Source organism: Moschus berezovskii, chromosome X (genome assembly GCF_049115385.1).
Source record: "Moschus berezovskii isolate FMDL1 chromosome X, NW_MosBer_1.0, whole genome shotgun sequence".
In the NCBI taxonomy this organism is placed as follows: domain Eukaryota; kingdom Metazoa; phylum Chordata; class Mammalia; order Artiodactyla; family Moschidae; genus Moschus; species Moschus berezovskii.
The window spans coordinates 45,697,894-45,720,861 of record NC_142488.1 but is presented as its reverse complement, the minus strand read 5'-3'; the positions used below and the strand labels follow the sequence as shown (position 1 = coordinate 45,720,861).

The 22,968-nt window shown below is 40.1% G+C and overlaps 1 protein-coding gene and 1 pseudogene across 5 annotated transcripts in view; one reads left to right on the top strand and one right to left on the bottom strand.

Moving 5' to 3' along the window:
* The window catches only part of ARHGEF9 (Cdc42 guanine nucleotide exchange factor 9), a 515,595-nt gene that overhangs the window by 61,406 nt on the left and 431,221 nt on the right, over positions 1-22,968 (top strand). The gene's annotated exons all lie outside the window — the stretch shown is intronic.
* On the bottom strand, positions 15,353-16,135 carry LOC148773278 (large ribosomal subunit protein uL29m pseudogene; annotated as a pseudogene).

The following is a 22,968-nucleotide window of genomic DNA, read 5'->3' as shown; positions in this document are numbered from 1 at the left end:
CTGAAAAATACTCCATTTTGTATATGTACCAAAGCTTTCTTATCCATTCATCTGCAGATGGACATCTAGGTTGCTTCCATGTCCTGGCTATTATAAACAGTGCTTCAATGAACATTGGAGTACATGTGTCTCTTTCATTTCTGGTTTCCTCGGTGTGTATGCCCAGGAGTGCGATTGCGGGATCATATGGCAGTTCTATTTCTAGTTTTTTGAGGAATCTCCACACTGTTCTCCATAGTGGCTGTACTAGTTTGCATTCCCACCAACAGTGTAAGAGGGTTCCCTTTTCTCCACACCCTCTCCAGCATTTATTGCTTGTAGACTTTTGGATAGCAGCCATTCTGACTGGTGTGAAATGGTATCTCATTGTGGTTTTGATTTGCATTTCTCTGATTATGAGGGGTGTTGAGCATTTTTTCATGTGTTTGTTAGCCATTTTTATGTCTTCTTTGGAGAAATGTCTGTTTAGTTCTTGGGCCCATTTTTTGATTGGGTCACTTATTTTTCTGGAATTGAGCTGCAGGAGCTGCTTGTATATTTTGGAGATTAATCCTTTGTCAGTTGCTTCATTTGCTATTATTTTCTCCCATTCAGAAGGCTGTCTTTTCACCTTGCTTAGAGTTTCCTTTGCTGTGCAGAAGCTTTTGATTTTAATTAGGTCCCATTTTTTAATTTTTGCTTTTATTTCCAATATTCTGGGAGGTGGGTCTTGGAGGATCCTACTGTGATTTATGTCAGAGAGTGTTTTGCCTACGTTCTCCTCTAGGAGTTTTATACAATCTGGTCTTACATTTAGCTCTCTAATCCATTTTGACTTTATTTTGGTGTATGGTGTTAGGAAGTGTTCTAGTTTCATTCTTTTACAAGTGGCTGACCAGTTTTCCCAGCACCACTTGTTAAAGAGACTGTTTTTTCTCCATTTTATATTCTTGCCTCCTTTGTCAAAGATAAGGTGTCCATAGGTGCATGGATTTATCTCTGGGCTTTCTATTTTATTCCATTGATCTATATTTCTGTCTTTATGCCAGTACCATACTGTCGTGATGACTGTGGCTTTGTAGTAGAGCCTGAAGTCCTACAGGTTAATTCCTCCAGTTCCATTCTTCTTCTTCAAGATTGCTTTGGCTATTCGAGGTTTTTTGTATTTCCATACAAATTGTGAGATTATTTGTTCTAGTTCTGTGAAAAATATTGTTGGTAGCTTGATAGGGATTGCATTGGATGTATAAATTACTTTGGGTAGTATACTCATTTTCACAATATTTATTCTTCCAATCCACGAACACGGTATATTTCTCCATTTATTAGTGTCCTCTTTGATTACTTTCAGTAGTGTTTTATAGTTTTCTATGTACAAGTCTTTTGTTTCCTTAGGTAGATATATTCCTAAGTATTTAATTCTTTTCTTTGCAACAGTGAATGGAATAGTTTCCTTAATTTCTCTTTCTATTTTCTCATTATTAGTGTATAGGAATGCAAGGAAATTCTGTGTGTTGATTTTATATCCTGCAACTTTACTGTATTCATTGATTAGCTCTAGTAGTTTTCTGGTAGGGTCTTTAGGGTTTTCTGTGTAGAGGATCATGTCATCAGCGAACAGTGAAAATTTTACTTCTTCTTTGCCAATTTGTATTCCTTTTATGTCTTTTTCTGCTCTCATTGATGTAGTCAAAACTTCCAGAACTATGTTGAACAGTAGTGGTGAGAGTGGGCACCCTTGTCTTGTTCCTGACTTTAGGGGAAATGCTTTCAGTTTTTTACCATTGAGGATAATGTTTGCTGTGGCTTTGTCATATATAGCTTTTATTATGTTGAGATATGTCCCTTCTATTCCCACTTTCTGGAGGGTTTTTATCATAAATGAATGTTGTATTTTGTCAAAGGCTTTCTCTGCATCTATTGAGATAATCATATGATTTTTATTTTTCAGTTTGTTAATGTGGTGTAGTACATTGATTGATTTGCGGATATTGAAGAATCCTTGCATTCCTGGTATAAAGCCCACTTGGTCATGATGTATGATCTTATTAATGTGTTGTTGGATTCTGATTGCTAGAATTTTGTTAAGGATTTTTGCATCTATGTTCATCAGTGATATTGGCCTGTAGTTTTCTTTTTTTGTGGGATCTTTACCAGGTTTTGGGATTAGGGTGACGGTAGCCCCATAGAATGAGTTTGGAAGTTTTCCTTCCTCAGCAATTTTCTGGAAGAGTTTGAGTAGAATAGGTGTTAGCTCTTCTCTAAATTTTTGGTAGAATTCAGCTGTGAAGCCGTCTGGACCTGGGCTTTTGTTTGCTGGAAGATTTCTGATCACTTCCTCTAGTTCCGTGCTTGTGATGGGTCTGTTCAGATTTTCTCTTTCTTCCTGGTTCAGTTTTGGCAAGGTGTACTTTTCTAGGAATTTGTCCATTTCTTCCAAGTTATTCATTGCCATATAATTGCTGATAGTATTCTCTAATAATCCTTTGTATTTCTGTGTTGTCTGTTGTGATCTCTCCATTTTCATTTCTAATTCTATTGATTTGGTTCTTTTCCCTTTGTTTCTTGATGAGTCTGGCTAGTGGTTTGTCAATTTTATTTACCTTCTCAAAGAACCAGCTTTTGGCTTTGTTGATTTTTGCTATGGTCTTTTTTGTTTCTTTTGCATTTATCTCTGCCCTAATTTTTACGATTTCTTTCCTTCTACTAACCCTGGGGTTCTTCATTTCTTCCTTTTCTAGTTTCTTTAGATGTAGGGTTTGGTTATTTAGTTGATTTTTTTCTTGTTTCTTGAGGTGTGCCTGTATTGCTAAGAATTTTCCCCTTAGCACTGTTTTACAGTGTCCCAGAAGTTTTGGGTTGTTGTGTTTTCATTTTCATTCATTTCTATGCATATTTTGATTTCTCTTTTGATTTCTTCTATGATTTGTTCATTATTCAGCAGCGTGTTGTTCAGCCTCCATATGTTGGCATTTTTAATAGTTTTTCTCCTGTAATTGAGATCTAATCTTACTGCATTGTGGCCAGAAAAGATGCTTGGAATGATTTCAATTTTTTTTTAATTTACCAAGGCTAAATTTATGGCCCAGGATGTGATCTATCCTGGAAAAAGTTCCGTGTGCCCTTGAGAAAAAGGTGAAATTCGTTGTTTTGGGGTGAAATGTCCTATAGAGATCTATTAGGTCTAACTGGTCTATTGTATCATTTAAAGTTTGTGTTTCCTTGTTAATTTTCTGTTTAGTTGATCTATATCCATAGATGTAAGTGGGGTATTAAACTCTCCCACTATTATTGTGTTATTGTTAATTTCCACTTTCATACTTGTTAGTAATTGTCTTTCATATAGCAGTGCTCCTATGTTGGGTGCATAAATATTTATAATTGTTATATCTTCTTCTTGGATTGATCCTTTGATCATTATGTAGTTTCCTTCTTTGTCTCTTTTCACAGCCTTTGTTTTAAAATCTATTTTATCTGATATGAGTATCGCTACTTCTGCTTTCTTTTGGTCTCTATTTGCATGGAATATCTTTTTCCAGCCCTTCACTTTCAGTCTGTATGTGTCCCTCGTTTTGAGGTGGGTCTCTTGTAGACAACATATATGGGGGTCTTGTTTTTGTATCCATTCAGCCAGCCTTTGTCTTTTGGTTGGGGCATTCAACCCATTTACATTTAAGGTGATTATTGATAAGTATGATCCCGTTGCCATTTTCTTTATTGTTTTGGGTTCGAGTTTATATACCCTTTCTGTGTTTCCTGTCTAGAGAAGATCCTTTAGTATTTGTTGGAGAGCTGGTTTGGTGATGCTGAATTCTCTCAGCTTTTTCTTGTCTGTAAAGCTTTTGATTTCTCCTTCATATTTGAATGAGATCCTTGCTGGGTATAGTAATGTGGGCTGTAGGTTATTTTCTTTCATCACTTTAAGTATGTCTTGTCATTCCCTCCTGGCCTGAAGAGTTTCTATTGAAAGATCAGCTGTTATTCTTATGGGGATCCCCTTGTGTGTTATTTGTTGTTTTTCCCTTGCTGCTTTTAATATTTGTTCTTTGTGTTTGATCTTTGTTAATTTGATTAATATGTGTCTTGGAGTATTTCGCCTTCGGTTTATCCTGTTGAGGACTCTCTGGGTTTCTTGGACTTGGGTGATTATTTCCTTCCCCATTTTAGGGAAAATTTCCACTATTATCTCCTCAAGTATTCCCTCATGGTCTTTCTTTTTGTCTTCTTCTTCTGGGACTCCTGTGATTCGAATGTTGGGGTGTTTAATATTGTCCCATATGTCTCTAATATTGTCCTCATTCCTTTTAATTCTTTTTTCTTTTTCCGTCTCTGTTTTATTTATTTCTACAATTCTATCCTCTAGCTCGCTTATCCTGTCTTCTGCCTCCGTTATTCTACTGTTTGTTCCCTCCAGAGTGTTTCTGATCTCATCTAATGCATTATTCTTTGTCTATTGACTCTTTTTTATTTCCTCTAATTCCTTATTAAACATTTCTTGCATCTTCTCAATCCTTTTCTCCAGTTTATTTATCTGTAACTCCATTTTGCTTTCCAGATTTTGCATCATTTTCACAATTAAAATTCGAAATTCTTTATCGAGTAGGTTCCCTATATCTTCCTCTTTTGTTTGTGTTGGTGGGCATTTATCCTGCTCCTTTACTTGCTGGGTATTTCTCTGCCTGTTCCTCTTGCTTATATTGCTGTGTTCAGGGTGGCTTTTCCGTCTTCTGGCAGTTTATGGAGTTCTCTTTATTATGTAGTTACCTCGTTGTGTGTGGGGTTGGATGGGTGACTTGTCAAGGTTCCCTGGTTAGAGAAGCTTGTGTCGATGTTCTGGTGGGTGGAGCTGGTTTTCTTCTCTCTGGAGTGCAATGAAGTGTCTGGTAATGAGTTTGAGATGTCAGTGGGTTTGGAGTGGCTTTGGGCAGACTGTATATTGAAGCTCAGTGCTATTCTCCTGTGTTGCTGGATAGTTTGCGTAGTATGTCTTTCACTGAAACTTGTTGACCCTTGGGTGGTGCCTGGTTTCAGTGTATGTATGGAGGCATTTGATGAGTACCTATCAATTAATGTTTTCTGGAACAGGAGATATCTGGTGTTCTCAGGATTTGGCCTTAAGCCTCTGCCTCTGTTTTTCAGTCTTATTCTTGCAGTAGGCTCAAGGCTTCTCCCTCTGTTACTTCCAAGGCAGTTCCTTCTGTTGAAAAAGCTCTTCTGTTTTCTGGTCTCCTCAGTGTCTAATTCCCGTCCTGACACCAGGATGCGGTGGTGGACACTTTTTTTTTTTTTCCCGGCTCACCTGTTCAGTCCTGCTGTGGGGAGGGAGGAACGCAGCTAACAAATATCCCTGGCGTCTGTGGGGAGTGCTCGCAGTGTCTCGGCTACACTGGGAATGCTCCCGCTCAAGGCATGTGTACTTTCCCAGTTTATGCTGTTCAGGCTCTAGGTTGCTCTGCTGGGAGCTGTCTGCGGCTGGCGCTGGGTTGCATGCACTTCCCAGGTCTGAGTGGCTCAGGTTCAGGTCCTCGGGTACTCCACAAAGGCACAGACTTGGCTGGGCCTGCGTTTTGTGTCTTCCCCGGTCTGAGCAGCTCAGGTGACCAGGCGTTTGGCGAGCACGGTCGCTGCTACTTATCACCTTCCCGGTCCCTGCCGCTCGGTTTTCTGGGAGTACAACCGGCACACTTTCTCAGGCAGACATCTACCGGCCTGAACCCAAGAAATCCTGGCCAGCAAGGAAGCCTGCCTGCAGCTTGGCACGGGAAGCCTCTCTGGGGCCGTGGCTGCCCCCACCCCGGCGCTGGCTGCCCTCCCCGCCCGCATCAGTGGGGGCTGGGGGTGGGCAGCCTGATGCCAGCTCGCTCTGCTCAGTGCCCTGTTCTGTGGGCGGGGCTGGCAGAGTCCTGGGTTGGGGCTTTTTGCAAGCTTATCCTAGCCTTTTCACCTTTTAGCTGCAACTTCTGCTTTGGTATCTTAAGTTCGCACCCTCATTTTGCCCTGGGGTGTTCAAGCCCGGTTCTCCCTCTAAGCACTGCCGCAGCGCCTCCCTGCCCCGCCCCCACCTGCTTGTGGAGGGCGCGGGCGTCTGGGCAGCTTCTCTGCTGAGAGTTTCCTCTGGGTACTTAGTCTGTGAGTTTTAATTGTTTATGTCTTTTGTCTCCCAGTTATGTGGCCCTCTGAGGTTCCACTCGCCAGTGTTTCCAGGTGTTTGGAAACTTCTCTCTCTCTCTCTTTTTTTTTTTTTTAAGCCTAACTTCCTGGGCCGGAGCTCCGTCCCTCCCTCTTTTGTCTCTCTTTTTATCTTTTATATTATTTCCTACCTCCTTTTGACGACAATGGGCTGCTTTTCTGAGTGCCTGATGTCCTCTGCTGGTATTCAGAAGTTGTTTTGTGGGATTTACTCAGCGTTCAAATGTTCTTTTGCTGATTTTGTGGGGGAGAAAGTGGTAGCCCTGTCCTATTCCTCCGCCATCTTCCCATGCTCGAATTGATGCTTTTGAACTGTGGTGTTGGAGAAGACACTGGAGAGTTCCTTGGAATGCAAGGAGATCAAATCAGTCCATTCTAAAGGAGATCAATCCTGGCTGTTCATTGGAAGGACTGATGCTAAAGCTGAAACTCCAATACTTTAGCCACCTCATGAGACAAGTTGACTCACTGGAAAAGACTCTGATGCTGGGAGGGATTGGGGGCGGGAGGAGAAGGGGACGACAGAGAATGAGATGGCTGGATGTCATCACTGACTCGATGGACATGAGGTTGAGTGAACTCCGGGAGTTGGTGATGGACAGGGAGGCCTGGTGTGCTGTGATTCATGGGGTCACAAAGAGTCGGACACGACTCAGTGACTGAACTGAACTGAAGGACGGCCTGAATGCCTTGAGGGCAATCTGAGGTTGCTAATGTGAGATAGAAATCTAAACTGTGGGATAGCCAAAGAAAGAGAGGAAGAAAAAAACAAAGAACCCTATTAATGAATGGGCATAAGTCCTGAATAGACTATTTTTTTTTTCCAAACAGTAAAAAACTGAAAACGTTCAATTGGTACATGAAATAATACTTAAAGACCACAAATAACAAATGTTGGTGAGAAAATGGAGCAGTGTACAATGTTGGTGGGAATGTAAACTGGTGCAGACACTTTGAAAACATTATGGCGTTTCCTCAGATAATTAAAATATAATACATCAATTCTACTCCTGGCTACACATCCAAAAATAAAATGGAATGTACTGTATGATATCATTTATATGTGGAATATAAAAAAATTAACAGCAATATTAGTGAATATAACAAGAAGGAAACAGACTCACATTTAGAGAAGATACGAGTGATTATCAGTGGCGAGAGGGAAGTGGAAAGGGCCATAATAGGGGTAGGTGATTAAGGGATGCAAAATACTATATGTAAAATAAGTTTCAATAATATATTGTACATCACTGGGAGTTTAGGTAATATTTGATAATAAGTATAAAGTGTATTATAATTTTTAAAAATTGTTCAGCACTAAGTTATACATATGACATATAATATTGCTAATTAACTATATCTCAGTTAATATTATAAAGAATAATAAAAATACTTTTTTTCCTTCACATAGTGTTTCTTCAAACTTTTCCATTTTTTATGTATTTCTGAGTTCCTAACATATATAATTTTCCTTCTCTCCAGATAACTTTTTACATTTATTAGAAGGGATGTGACCTTGGGTGTGAGGGAAAACAAAGAGAAAGGCCCAGTAGAAAAGAGGCAAACTGATAACTTGGGGGACCTGTGTAGAAGAGAAGGACTTATCAACTTATTCTTCACAGTAAGAAGAGGAAGCAGTAGGCAGAAGTAATAAAAAATACAGGCAAGTGTAACAGAGGGTTGTGTGGTGGCTATTTTTATGGTGTGGTTTGATGAGTGCTAGGAAGGTTCCCTGCCCCCAGATTTCTCTTTCACATGCCTGAAATTCTACTCTCAGTGATTCATTTGTTTCCAGGAACTTACAAGTGGATTTTGCAGAGGAGAAGACTGACTTACTGGCTTGAAAGGAAGTTCTCTGAATCTTGTTGTAACTCTATGTGGGGATCTCAGGAAGAGCTTGGGAAATAAATCTCAGAGACCTAAGGGGCCTTGGAGAGCTACAGACTATGTTTATGAAAGAAAGAAATGAGAACCCTCCCCTCACTTTTTGCTGAGAGGTGCTCTTTATATTCAGAGTACGGTGTCCAGATCAGCAGCATTGACATCAATTGGTAACTTGTTAGAAATGCAAAATCTCAAGTCCTACTACATACCTACTGAATCAGAATTTGCATTTTAATAAGATCCTCACATTATTCAGGGGCTTCCCTTGTGGCTCAGACAGTAAAGGATCTACCTGTAATGCAGGAGACCTGGGTTTGATCCCTAGATTGGGAAGATCACCTGGAGAAGGGAATGGCTATCTACTCCAGTATTCTTGTCTGGAGAATTCCATGGACAGAAGAACCTGGGGACAGAAGAGTCTACAGTCCATGGGGTCACAAACAGTCAAACACACCTGAGCAACTAGCACTTCACTTTCATATTATTTATGTACACATTCAAATGTGAGAAGCTAGAGTTTTTCATAGTTATAGTTCCTTAATTTCCATTGTTACATAGTATTTCATTGTCTGAATATACTACAACTTTTTTTTAAGTTGAAGTATAGTTGACTTACAATATTATATTTGTTTTACACATACAACATAATAACTTGATACTTTTATAGATTATACTCCATGCAATTTTATCATAAAATATTGACTATATTATTTGTGCTATACATTACATCCTAGTAACTTATTTTACACCTAGTAGTTTGTACCACTTAATCGCTTTGTACCACTTATTTTCCCCTCCCCTTAACCTTTTCCTCTCTAGTAACTGCTAGTGTCTTTCTGATTTGTTGTATTTATTCATTTTTTTTTATTTTTTAGAATCCACATAGAAGTGGATAAAGTATTTTTCATTCTCTAAACATAATACCTTCTAGATAAATCTACGTTGTAACACATGGCATATTTTCATTCCTTCAACAGCTGATACCACATCTTCTTATCCATTCATTGGTTGATGGACATGTACTACCACAAGCTAGAAACTTCTCAAAGCTAGAAACTGCTAAAGTAACAAAGGAGCCTGCAGTAGGCACAATTTTGTTCCTTCCAGCCTCAATATCTTCTCGGAATGCTCTCATTTATGCCCTGATGTTGTTCCCACCATCACTTCTAGAACATAGCCAAAACCTAGACACAGACAGACCCTGGGGCTCTCTGTTGACATTCATTAACAAGAAAGTTAAATAAAGGTAAACAAAAAACTAATCAATGAATTAATTACAAACAATGTACATTATAACAGGCTTTCAAAGTTCATCTTTGTATAAATATAACATTAGTAACTTTTTTCCTATGTGAAAGAGCCAACACAATAGCCTGTTGAGAGAATATGAAATATAGGTTTTGGATTCTACAAATGTAATATATGTAGAATATTACAATTACCCTTTTCTCAAGGTAACTAATTTCTTTCTTGACCCAGATGGGCTGGCTTTTTTCTTTTTTCAATTACTTCACTAGGGTTTTACTCCCCTTCAGGTTCCTCCCAGCAACATGAGGTGGGCAGTGTCTTATCTCTTGCTACATAGCAGTTGGTGATGGACATGGAAGCCTAGCATGCTGCAGTCCATGGGGTCACAAAGAATTAGACAAGACTGAGTGACTGAACTGAACTGAACATGGCAGTGGCTTTCCATGAGTAAGAACAGACACAAAAGACCTTCACTTTTCATTCTTAAGCCCTAGTTCCCAAACTCTGTGTGCCTCAGAATCACTGAGGGTACTGGTTAAAGATGTATATTTCTTGGTCCCAACTACCAGGGTTTCTGTATTAGGTGCCTATGACTCAAGTGGGCTATACCATACTTTAAGAATATTGTCTTAGGGGAAAGATGCTAGCCAAAAGAGAGAAAGGTATTTATTAACAATGTTTCTTCCTTTCTGTGGACTTCAATGTTTCTATCAGTGTTTACTATTTAAGGTTGGCTGGACCATATGTTTCCCAAGGTCTTTTCTATTTTCATTATCCTATAGATATGTGTATGCAAAGTAGTCAGTGTGTATACTATGACAAAGGCAGTGCCAGTGCTGTGAAAACTAAGAAAAATGACTGAGTCCAGATATGAAAGAGGGCCCAACAAACCAGGAATGTGGTCAGGTGAGCAGATTGCAGAGGGATTGAAGGAGCTGGTGCTTAATACCTTCAACAGAGGAAACTCAGGGAGATGAAGTCTTTGGTTCTGGAGCTTTAATATAGAGAAGAAAGAGCAGATAGGGCCTCTGTGTCTCTACCCACGTATGCATAGAAGGAAAAGTGTGAGAATATTAAGTATTTAGTGAATACTTAACATGCTTACCTTAAAGCTATAGGGTGACATATTTCAGCTTCACACAAACATACCATTTCTGATGATGAAATGTTCTGTTATAAGGTTAATGAACTCTCCACTACTGAAGGATGCCAGCTAATTTTTGCTTTATGGGAGTGCCACACATGCTTGCATGCTAAGTTGCTTCAGTTGTGTCTGACTCTTTGTGACCCTATGGATGTAGCCCACCAGGCTCATCTGTCTGTGGGGTTCTCCAGGCAGGAATATTGGAGTGGGTTACCATGCCCTTCTCCAGGGAATCTTCCCGACCCAGTGATCAAACCCACATCTCCTGCAGCTCCTGCATTGTAGGTGGATTCTTTACTGCTGAGCCACCAGGAAAGCCCCATGGGGAGTGTCATAGGAAAGATTTAAACATTCAGTTCAGTTCAGTTCAGTCGCTCAGTCATGTCTGACTCTTTGCGACCCAATGAATCACAGCATGCCAGGCCTCCCTGTCCATCACCAACTCCCGGAGTTCACTCAAATTCATGTCTATCGAGTCAGTGATGCCATCCAGCCATCTCATGCTCTGTCGTCCCCTTCTCCTCCCGCCACCAATCCCTCCCAGCATCAGAGTCTTTTCCAGTGAGTCAACTCGTCTCATGAGGTGGCCAAAGTATTGGAATTTCAGCTTTAGCATCAGTCCTTCCAATGAACACCCAAGATTGATCTCCTTTAGAATGGACTGGTTGGATCTCCTTGCAGTCCAAGGGACTCTAAAGAGTCTTCTCCAGCACCACAGTTCAAAAGCATCAATTCTTCATCGATCAGCTTTCTTCACAGTCCAATTCTCACTGCATACATGACCACTGGAAAAACCATAGCCTTGATTAGACGGACCTTGTTTGGCAAAGTAATGTCTCTGCTTTTTAATATGCTATCATATGGTCATAACTTTCCTTCCAAGGAGTAAGCGTCTTTTAATTTCATGGCTGCAGTTACCATCTACTGTGATTTTGGAGCCCCCCAAAATACAGTCTGACACTGTTTCCACTGTTTCTTCACCTATTTCCCATGAAGTGATGGGACCAGATGCCATGATCTTTGTTTTCTGAATGTTGAGCTTCAAGCCAACCTTTTCACTCTCCTCTTTCACTTTCATCAAGAGGCTTTTGAGTTCCTCTTCACTTTCTGCCATAAGGGTGGTGTCATCTGCATATCTGAGGTGATTGATATTTCTCCTGGCAATCTTGATTCCAGCTTGTGCTCTTCCAGCCCAGCGTTCCTCATGATGTACTCTGTATATAAGTTATAAGCAGGGTGACAATATACAGCCTTGACGTACTCCTTTTCCTATTTGGAACCAGTCTGTTGTTCCATGTCCAGTTCTAACTGTTACTTCCTGACCTGCCTACAGGTTTCTCAAGAGGCCACATTAGATGGTGACAAATGCTGGCAATGGTTGTTGAGGAGTGGGGAGAGAAGAGGGTCAGATGAAATGGTCTTTAAGGTCCTTTGTCAAAGTATTAAGAACCAGTGAAGTTAGCCTTTGACATTCCTGCTTCACTTTTCTGTACCCACTTGGCCCCAAATCCCTTGTGCTACCTGCCTAGCCTACTAGGGGCATACAGTAAGACTTAAGGGAATTTAGCAACCCTCTTCCTTCTCCAGAGTCATTTTGCCCCAGGTTTTGGACCCGTCTGACATCAGAAAAATCTAGGAAATCCTAAACAGTCACCTGTCTGAGGATGCCAAAGTCTATGTTTTCTGGCACGTAGAAAGAATGCAATTTTATGGCATTGTCTATGTGTGTGTATGTGCATGAAAGAGACAGAAAACGAATAATAATAACAGTACAATAGTATAGAAGTTAAAATTGTAAATTGGCTTGAATTTTAAGCAAAAAAGGATGAAGCATTCAGAAACTCTCATCTGGGGACTGTCTGACTCTAATTCTGTGTGGATTGCTGAAAGAGGAAAGTGTGGGGAAAGGTAGGCTTAAAGAGTACTGAAAGGCATCCCAGGATGAGTTGCCCTGCTACTAAGGACCTTAGGTAAATTGACTTCTTTCTGTGGTTCCTAGTACCACAATCTGTAATGTGAAGTTGTTTGCTCAATGGTACATGCAAGAGAATTTGGGCCAGCACCTGCTCCCTCATGGTCACATAAGATGGTAACATCTCCATTAGTCATACCTCCAATTCTCAAAATACTCACATGGTAGGGCTACATGGGCCCTATAAGACCATTAGAAAAGCAGCAGAGGGTAGTGATTAAGAGATCTCAAGCTTTCAGGTGGTCCTGGAAAGCAGTCTTGACTCTTCTACCTAGGAGCTATGTGTCTTTGGGCAAGTCATTTAATTTCTGTTTTCTATCTGTAAAATGAGAGCCCAATAGCACCTGTATTACAGGATTTTAGGGATGGTCAAGGAAAACGGTGATTGACAGTACTCAGAAATTTGTGCCACAAAGTAAAGGCTGAATAAATGGTAGCTATTATTGTTACCGTTATCTCATCCCTGCTCCTGGTGACCTGGGCTTTCATCAGCATTGCACTGTGGACAGGAGTTGTGTTGCTTAAGCAGGAACAAGTTTGAAAATCATGGCCATCAGTGCAAGGAGAAGCTGCCTCTTCCTATGCCCTCCTTGAAGTGTGAGATACTTTGGAGTGGTGACTTCTGTTTCTGTGGACTCTGAATTGGAGCTTATTCTTTCTGTTGGGCTAGGCACAACCCTGGGTTTCCTGCTACTTGTGCTTACAGTGTTGCTGTGCCCTTGCTGGTTTATAGAATATGAACTGAGAGCAGTGGGCTGTTTTCCTCTGGCTGGGAATTTGGCCAAGGAACACAGGAAATTCAACTAGGGTGGGGCCAGGTTTCTAGCTGGTAAGCAGGAACAATATGAAGAGAGGGCTTTAACTGGGATTTATGAATAGGGAGAAAAGAGAAGAAAGATGAACTGACAAAGGGGAGCTCCATGAAGACTCAGGTCCACACCTGCACTATTTGGTCCACATTCTAATGTTAACCCAGTATCTTCTGAACTGATACACCAGTTTCCAGTATGTATTTGAAAATGGTGCTTCTTGGCAGGTCAGTGAACTGCAATTTTGGAGAACATGCATGCAAGCATGCATTCACTTCATACTGAGTGACAATGTAGCAGAATGGTTAGGGACAGAACTCTGCAGCTGGACTGTCTGGGTTTGAACTTTTACTCCAAAACTTGCCAGTTGTATTATTTTACTTCTCTGTGCCTCAGTTTCTTCATCAGTAAAATACAAATAATATTACCTACTTTGTGGTCTTTTTCTGAGCATTAAGTGAGTTAATAGTGAAAAGCACCTACAGCAGTGCCTGACACACAGTAACAACTCCACAAGTGTTTACCATCACCATTGAGTCAATAAGCAGTTCAACCAATAATTTAAGGAGGGAAGTTCAAAAGGGAGGAAAGATATCTATGCTTAGGACTGATTCATATTGTTGAAAGGCAGAAACCAACACAACATTGTAAAGCAATTTTTCTCCAATTAAAAACAAATATAGAAAACTTTAAAAAATTAAAAAAGAATTTTGTTTTCTAAATTCCCACTGTTTTCCTTGACCATCCCTTCAATCAATGATACTCTGCCATACTGGGTAGAGAACATAAAAGTGATGTATAGGATGTGGCACTTGCTCTTGAAGTCCTTATATCTAGTAGTGTTATGCAAAGAGCTTTGAATGATGAGGCAGAAGACCTGAGTTTGAGACCTTGCTCTACTACTTACAAATCTAGAGTACTAGGTTGAAATGGAGATAATCTGGCTTAACACTGTCCTCCTCCTGCCATGTAATATGTAAAGTCCCCTACTGCCTGCTAGAAAAGGACAATCAAATTTTGACTGAAACCTTCAGAACAAGGACTCACTCTCTATCCAGGTTAGCCATGACACATTACTTGACTACTCTATGCTTCACTTTCTCCTCTGTTAGAATGATGGCAAGTAATATGTACATTAGAAGCTTGTTGTGAACATCAAAAGAAAGAATGATTGTGAATCTGTTAAGCACCCTAAGACTTTACTATTCTTTTCATTAGGGTCAAGGAACATCATTGCAGAGTAGATATAAAATTGGCAGTCTTTCAAAAGGGGTATCAGTCCTTCCGATTAATATTCAGGGTTGATTTACTCTAAGATTGACTGATTTGATCTCCTTCCTGCCCAATGGACTCTCAAGAGTCTTCTCTAGAACCGCAGAAAGAGCCAACTCATTGGAAAAGACCCTGATGCTGGGAAAGATTGATGGCAGGAGGTAAAGGGAGTGACAGAGGATGTGATGGTTGGATGACACCTCTGACTCAATGGATGTTAGTTTGAGCAAACTTTGGAAGATAGTGAAAGACAACCTGGTGTGCTGCAGTCCATGGGCTCACAAAGAGTCGACATAACTTAGTGACTGAACAACAGCAACAAAATGGGCAAGAGAAGTTTCTTTTCCCATCTTGTGATACATGTGTGCAGGGGATGGGTAGCTATGTATCAATCACCAGAGCTGAGATGAGAAGGAGAAGGTGGAGCTTACATTATTCTTGAGAGTGGAGCTAAAGCTGATTTTCATAGCTTGGTGGGCTGGGGATCAGGGTGGGGAGAAGAGAAGCTGTGCTGTCAGCTTTCAGCACCCACAGAGATGCACCTGTGCTGACTGCTAGACTGTGACAAAGAGAGGTATGGCAGCTGGAACTTGTCTACAGGGAACTGACTGTAGGCTCATGTACCAGGTCTGGCACACTCCCAAAGGTTTGCAACTTTTTTTTTTTATTTATAAAATGGAAATTTAATCTGAACTTTATATCTGATTTTGACCACTTCCAAAATTAGCATGCCATAATAACTCTTAAAACAGTTGACAGTCCTTTGACTAAAACCACAAGTTATTTATAAACCACTTAGTATTTACTTTTGTATGTAATTCAAGAAAAAAAATAGTAAATTATGGTTAAGATGTCTTAGGCAGCACTTGACTTCTGGGCTTCAGAAAGATGTGGAAACTTTTTCTGAAGAAACTTTTCTTTCTTTCATGCTAAACTTATCTTCCTTGCTTTGATGCGGGCTTGTTTCTCAATTCTCAGCCTGACAAAATATTCCACGTAGGGCATTGCAAAGAATCGTTTTCTGTTGTATCTTTTATTTAGGTACCAAGGTATAGGCCACTGCTTGAACTTGTGCTAGATGATTTTTCCAAAGATGTCTCTTCTCCAAGCACTGGGTCTAGGCTTTTCTTGACCAGTCTGAAGAAGTCTGAGGGCATCTTCCCTTTCCTGGACAACTTTATCTAATGCATCCATGGAATCTACTACCTTTTCTAAGCCCTCCGGGCTTGGCATTGGCAGCCTCTGCCGCTTAGCTTCCTGCTCTAGAGTTAGGAGCATGTTTCTTTCTTTCAGGAGAACATACCAAAGTTTATGTAAATCTTCATTACTTTTGTTCCTTAATTGCTGACAGGTCCACGAAGCTCCAGATTTCACCTTTTCTTCCCCCAATTCTTTGGGTCATCAAAAAATTCTTCCGGTCCTCTCCTAGACAATGCGGTATGAAGTAATCTACACTGGTGAAAAGATGTGACATTTGCTGTATTCTTAGTCAACAGACTAAGAAAACCTGCAACCTGTGCTAGCAAGGGCCTGAGAACTTATTAACGACGTAGAAGCCTTCAGAGCGGCCGAGACTCTTCTGCAGAAAACCGCCAAACTGGCAGCAGCCATCTTTTCTCAATAGCAAGCAAACCGCATTTCCCAGGTTCGCAACTTTTTGACTGACACACGAACCCCTGCCTTTGCCCAGAGGCATGCTGCCATATCAAGTTACCAAATGTTTGTGGCAACCAGAGTGTAGACTCAGGTTATCAGTAACTAAGGACTGTCTGATTGTGTTCTCAACATCTCTGTCAACAGGATAAAGGAAAGGAAGGAGGAGGAAAGCAGTTCTGAAGGACACATCTTTAGAGCTCACCCCAAAGCTCCTTTATTTGAGAAATATGATTCAGAAACCCTCGTTATCACATTCTGAGCCTACCTAACAAATACAGATTTCTATCACTACTTTTAGGGTGCTGACAGGCTGACCCCTGATGCCACTGGATGTACCCAGTGCATCAGAAATAAGAGGGATCAATGCAAACAGTATTAATTGAGCCTTGGAATACTTGGTCATGTTGCTGATGCATCTTAAGTCTGGGAGCATGAAGCAGTGAGTAGCATGAGAATAGCTTTAGACACTTAATGCCGTGAATCAACTAGCATGTACCCAGTCCTTTTCTGGACATAGTAGATTACTAAGAAAGTCTCACTCCTAGCCTCCAGGAGACTCCCTCCATAGGACTATGCCTCAAGAGGGACAGTTCAGCATAGCAGGCAAGGTTCTGAGCTACAAGCAATAGAAATCAACTCTGATTTAGCCATTCAAGGAATGGCAAAAAGGAAACAGTCATATATAGGCAACAGATTGAGGCCAGCCCTGGGAACATAACCTGAGTCTGACAGACTCCAAAGCCCATCCTCTGTCTATGTTCATGGAGTAGCAATAGTCAAAATTGTTCATAATTGTGTAAATTTTACAAGTTTACATATTGTTCTATTAAAATCATTATATGTTATTATGATTACTCGATCTGCACAAATAAGCTTGAAGTCACAGGGAAGATATTATTTTGACCATTCTCCAGCAGGAGAATGAGGTTCAGCAGGATTGAATACTAGAGCCAAGATTTCAAATCAGGGTTTTGACTCCAAATCTGATATTCTTTTCCTTATACGTGTCACAGATCCCTCTGACTATATAAGTAAAGGAGTTGACCCACTTGGTGCTGATCCCAAGAATCATAATTAGGGGAAAGCAACTATAGGAAGACAGATGACACAAAAAAGAAGGTCCTAGCTAAAAGGTTCATCATAGAGGACTGCTTCAAGAATGAGTGAGCTCCTCAACACCAGGGAATAAAGACTGAAGATTGCTTGCTGGGAACAGAATGGAGTATCTGTCTGAGTCTCTTAGCACGTTCTGTAATTGGCCTTTACCAATCAAGACTGGGCTTAAAATACCTACTCAGTGCTTCAAGCATCCCAGAAACGGAGGCCATTTATCTTTGTTTCTCTGACTTCAGTTCATTTAATTAACTTCTCCACAAATTAGTGGGTTGTTTTCTATGCCTTTTTCTCTGAGCTGAACCATCTGTTTCTTCTCAGTCTCTCTTCTAGGAACAGCAAGCTTGTCTGATACCTTTTTGTTTTCCTTTTTCCTGATTATTGCCTTTGTAACTTTACCTGTGGGATGGTTCTCATATAAGATATTGTTATCATCTCCTCTTCTTGCTTCCTCTTTGCTTCCTTTAACATACTCAGAATTACTCCCAGCTCTAATTATCTCTTCCCAATCCCCAAGCCATCCTAGAGCTCCACAACATGGTCTCAAGGTTTCCCAAATAGTAATTTCCTGTTCAGCACATTCACATCTTTCTCCCACCCCTCCACTCTGACCTTTAGACTCCCCTAATATCCTCACACTAGTCACCTGAGGTGATTAGGTCAAGAATTCTTCCCAAATTTGACATGGGGAAACTAAGGCCCCAAGGAGGTAGGATGAGCAAGTTCTCCTAGCATGGGTATTGGCAAATTTTTTTCTGTGAAGGACTGAATTGCAAATATTTTGGGCTTCAGGGCCACTGTGGTCTTTATCATTCCTTCTCCTCTTCCTCATCTTTCTCCTTCAACACTTTAAAAAGTGAAAATCATTCTTCCCTAAGGGCCTTTCAAAAACAGGCCCCTGAATGCATTTTCCCCAAACTTGGTAGTCTATCAACGCCTGCTATAAAGAATCCTTCACATCTAGTATTTAACAATCTTCACTTTCAAGAAGTGCTCCTCTACATCTAACTCTTGTTTCCACTTGTGTATTTTAAGACAATTCAACCTTGGTAAAATTTTCTGTAAAAAGGTTTGTTGTTGCTATTTTCCAAAGTGCTCGTGAAAGTGTGCTGTTCAGTCATGAAAGACGCTGGGATTCTTGGCCCCTGGAGGAGAGGAATTCAATCCGAGGCCAGTGACAAGGCTTGATCACTCAGGGCTTTTGTGTAATAAAGTTTCATTAAAGTATGAAAGAGATAGAGAAAGACATAAACATCAGAAGGGGTCAAAAAGAATGTCCTCCTGCTAGACTTTAACAGTACGTTATATACCTATCAGTAAGCTGTTAATTAGAGAAAGGAGATGTCTCAAAACTAAGAGTGGCACCAGTCCCCTCACCCACAACATGCATTTTGAGATAACATTGGCACCAGGTGAGTCATTCTGGACCGTGAAATGATTGTTATGAATCTTGAAGAAAGACAGGTTTCCTACTCTCTGACATAAATCACAGCAGGATCTTCTGTGGCCCACCTCTCAGAATAATGGAAATAAAAGCAAAAATAAACAAATGGTACCTAATTAAACTTAGAAGCTTTTGCACAACGAAGGGAACTATAAGCAAGGTGAAAAGACAGCCTTCAGAATGGGAGAAAATAATAGCAAGTGAAGCAACTGACAAAGAATTGATCTCAAAAATATACAAGCAGCTTCTGAAGCTCAATTCCAGAAAAATAAAAGACCCAATCAAAAAATGGGCCAAAGAACTAAACAGACATTCCTCCAAAGAAGACATATTGATGGCTAACAAACACATGCAAAGATGCTCAACATCACTCAGTATAGGAGAAATGCAAATCAAAACCACAATGAGGTACTATCTCATGCTAGTTAGAATGGCTTCTATCAAAAAGTCTACAAACAATAAATGCTGGAGAGGGTGTGGGGAAAAAGGAACCCTCTTACACTGTTGGTGAGAATGCAAACTAGTAAAGCCACTATGGAGAACAGTGTGGAGGTTCCTTAAAAAACTGGAAATAAAACTGTCAACCAGCAATCGCACTCCTGGGCATACACACTGAGGAAACCAGAATTGAAAGAGACACTTGTACTCCAATGTTCATCACAGCACTGTTTATAATAGTGAGGACATGGAAGCCACCTAGATGTCCATCTGCAGACAAATAGATAAGAAAGCTTTGGTACATATACACAATGAAATATTACTTGGCAATTAAAAGGAATACATTTGAATCAGTTCTAATGAGGTTGATGAAACTGGAGCCTATACAACGTTTATATTATCAGATGTGAGGTGGATCACCTGTCCAGGTTCAATTCATGAGACAGGGTGCTCAGGGCTGGTACACTGTGATGACCCTGGGGGATGTGATGGGAAGGGAGGGGGGTTCTGGATGGGGAACACATGTGTGCCTGTGACTGATTCATGTCTTTGTATGGCAAAAACCACTACAATATTATAAAGTAATTAGCCTCCAATTAAAGAAAATAAATTAATTAAAAAAATAAAGAAAGACAGGTTTCCAAGTAAATGTATAGTTTCATTAACAGATTAGGAGAACAATGTATGAGTAAAACATACAGGTTTGTTGACCCCTTATCGGTTCTGAGTCTTAAGTGGAACCAACTTGTAAAAAGACAGAGTCTAGTGTAAATACATAGTTCATTAACATAGCCTAAGATAAACAATTCCATAAGAAAAACACATTGATTAACTCAAGGTTTGAGAAAAGTTAAGTTCAGGTGGAGCCAGGAGTCACTACGCCAACACAGAATTTTAATAGAAATCTCTTTTTAAATGGGTATAGAGAAGGGGAAAAAATCTAACACTTGTTTGTTTTCTCCTGCCGCTTAAGAGAGAGATAAAAAATGTCTGACACTATTTCCTCTGTTTGGAGACCCCTGTCCTTCCTGTCTGTTACCCTCTCACTCATCTCCTGCTGCTCTTGCCCATTTCTTAGACTTTTTTTTTTTTTTTTTGCTACTCTAAGGTACTGTTCTAAATGAAAGTGGGCTTCCCTGATAGCTCAGTTGATAAAGAATCTGCCTGCAGTGCAGCAGACTTCGGTTTGATTGCTGGCTCAGGAAGATCCACTGGAGAAGGGATAAGCTACCTATTCCAGTATTCTTGGGCTTCACTTGTGGCTCAGCTGGTAAAGAATCCGCCTGCAACATGGGAGAATTGGGTTCAATCCCTGGGTTGAGAAGATCCCCTGGAGAAATGAAAGGCTACCCCCTCCAGTATTCTGGCCTGCAGAATTCCATGGACTGTATATTCCATGAGGTTGCAAAGAGTCAGACAGGACTGAGTGACTTTCACTCTACACTACATGGTACTGTTCTAAATGAAAGTTCATTGGAGAAAAATAAGAGTTTATGGCATTGATGGCCTCTCATTGATTGAGTTGTAGCATTTTTCATCATCTGGGATTGTTTCTGGGCAAGGAAAAACTCTTCCATCCTGTTGCTGGGGTAGTAAAGTAACAGTCTCTTCCTGTTTAGAGATGCAGGGTATGTCTCTTCCTGTTTGGGGAAATTGACAATGAATGGAAGGTCATGAGAGCTCCTTCTGTAGGACTCTCCAGCTTCATTTTTAGTATAAGTTTCCTTCACTTATTTTCACATTTTTCCCTTGTGATCAATATTTTTCACTGACAACATTGCTGATCAAGAGTCAGGGTCTCAACATATATTCCCACGCAAGAGATGGTATCTGTAGATGCATTCACTGGTATAGAGGCATTGGCATCATTAAACTGATAAGCTGTCTGAATATATAGGTATGTTAGCAAATTTATAAAGGGCATCATTTATGTTGACTGTCCCACAGAGACTCTTATATAGATATTTAAGTTATCTCATTTTCCCGTACCTGGATTGGGTTAGATTAAAGCAAGGATTGAGGTTAGGTGAGTTTAGTAACCTAACTTTATTAAATGGACCCACAGGACAAGTTAGTGAATTTATTTACAGGGTGAACTAAAGGGACATTACTGTCTTGAACAGATTGAGATTCCTAGTGACAAATCCAATAATTGGAGTGCTTTCTCCTTTTGATAATAGATTAAGAAATGTGGAATGGGTCCTGTATAAAATATTGTGGGCATTGTCTTTCCATGAAAGAGAGAAAGAAAAAGGAAAACAAGAACAAGCAGAGGTTAAAAAGATATATAAACCTGGCCAAGACATCCTGAGAAACTTGCCTCCATCAGATGCTGTCTCCTTGAGTTCTTGGAATTCTGTACTTTTGGGTCACCAATTGATTTGCAGACCCAGTCAGGAGCTTGGTGGTTTTCTTTTTTTTTTTTTTGATGTAACATGTGACTCCAAAAGTCTGCTCCTTTCAGTTTGGTGACACAAAAATCAGTCATAGTACCTGATAGGTGTCTTTCCAGTGGGGCTAGAGAAGACCCTCTTGAAAGTGTCTTTTGTAGTAAACAAAATTTCCAGGTTGCAGAATGGTGTTAAGAGTCTTCATTTCCTGGGAATGTGGTATGAAAAGATTGCTTTAATAAAGCATGGATAATTTCGATAAAAACAAGTAAGACTTTACAATATTGAAGTATATTCCCCTTTTACTAGCTGTGAATCAAAAGTAGCAGCAGTTAGGTGCATTAGACATCCTGTCACATGGAGAACATACTCCTATTAAACTTACACATTGGCATGAAAAACAAGAATATTTAATAAGAGAGTGAGAGTGGGATGATTTGGGAGAATGGCATTTAAACATGTATATTATACGTGAAACAAAGTGCCAGTCCAGGTTTGATGCATGTTACAGGATGCTCGGGGCTGGTGTATTGGGATGAACCAGAGGGATGGGATAGGAGGGAGGTGGGAGGGGGGTTGAAGATGGGGAACACCCAGGGCAGATTCATATCAATGTATGGCAAAACCAATACAATAATGTAAAGTAATTAACCTCCAATTAAAATAAATTTTTAAAAAAGAACTTTTAAGGATCAAGTAAGAAGAAAAATGATAAATGCTACAACCTTTGTTGCAAAGATACAATTTGCCAATTGCTTTAACTTAAAGTAGAAGAGAAGGGGGTCCTTTATACCTGGAAACAAAACATTAAAACAATTGATTTTCTATTAGAATTTTATAAATTCTTGTCTAGTTTAGTACTATGTTCTTGAAGACATCAAAAATCTGTATTCAGACAAATTACCAGTGTCCTTTCTGTGAGTTTTTCTGATGGTTAAGCATTTGAAAAAGCATCACAGTGAGGCAGTAACTGTCTATAAATATCAAAAAGACCTGAAAATGCTCATTACAAAAAATTTGATGAAAGTTCATTATAATGAAATTGACAAGGCATCTGTTTATTTCTGTGACATACATGTTAAAATTATGGCTGGTAACATTATATATAGAACACTTGTATTAAGTAACATTTCATATTAGAACACTTGTACTAAGACATACCTATACATATATAAAGAGATGCTTGCACTAGGTGGTGCTAGTGGTAAACGACCTGCCTGCCAATGCAGGAGACATAAGAGACATGGGTTCGATCCATGGAGAAGGAAATGGTAGCCTACTCTGGTATTCTTGCCTGGGGAAACCCCATGGACAGAGGAGCCTGGTGCACTACAGTCCATAGGGTCACAAAGAGTTGGACACGATTGAAGTGACTTTGCATGCATGCTTTCATATATAAGGTACAAAGCTGTAGTATTTGTTCTTGACAT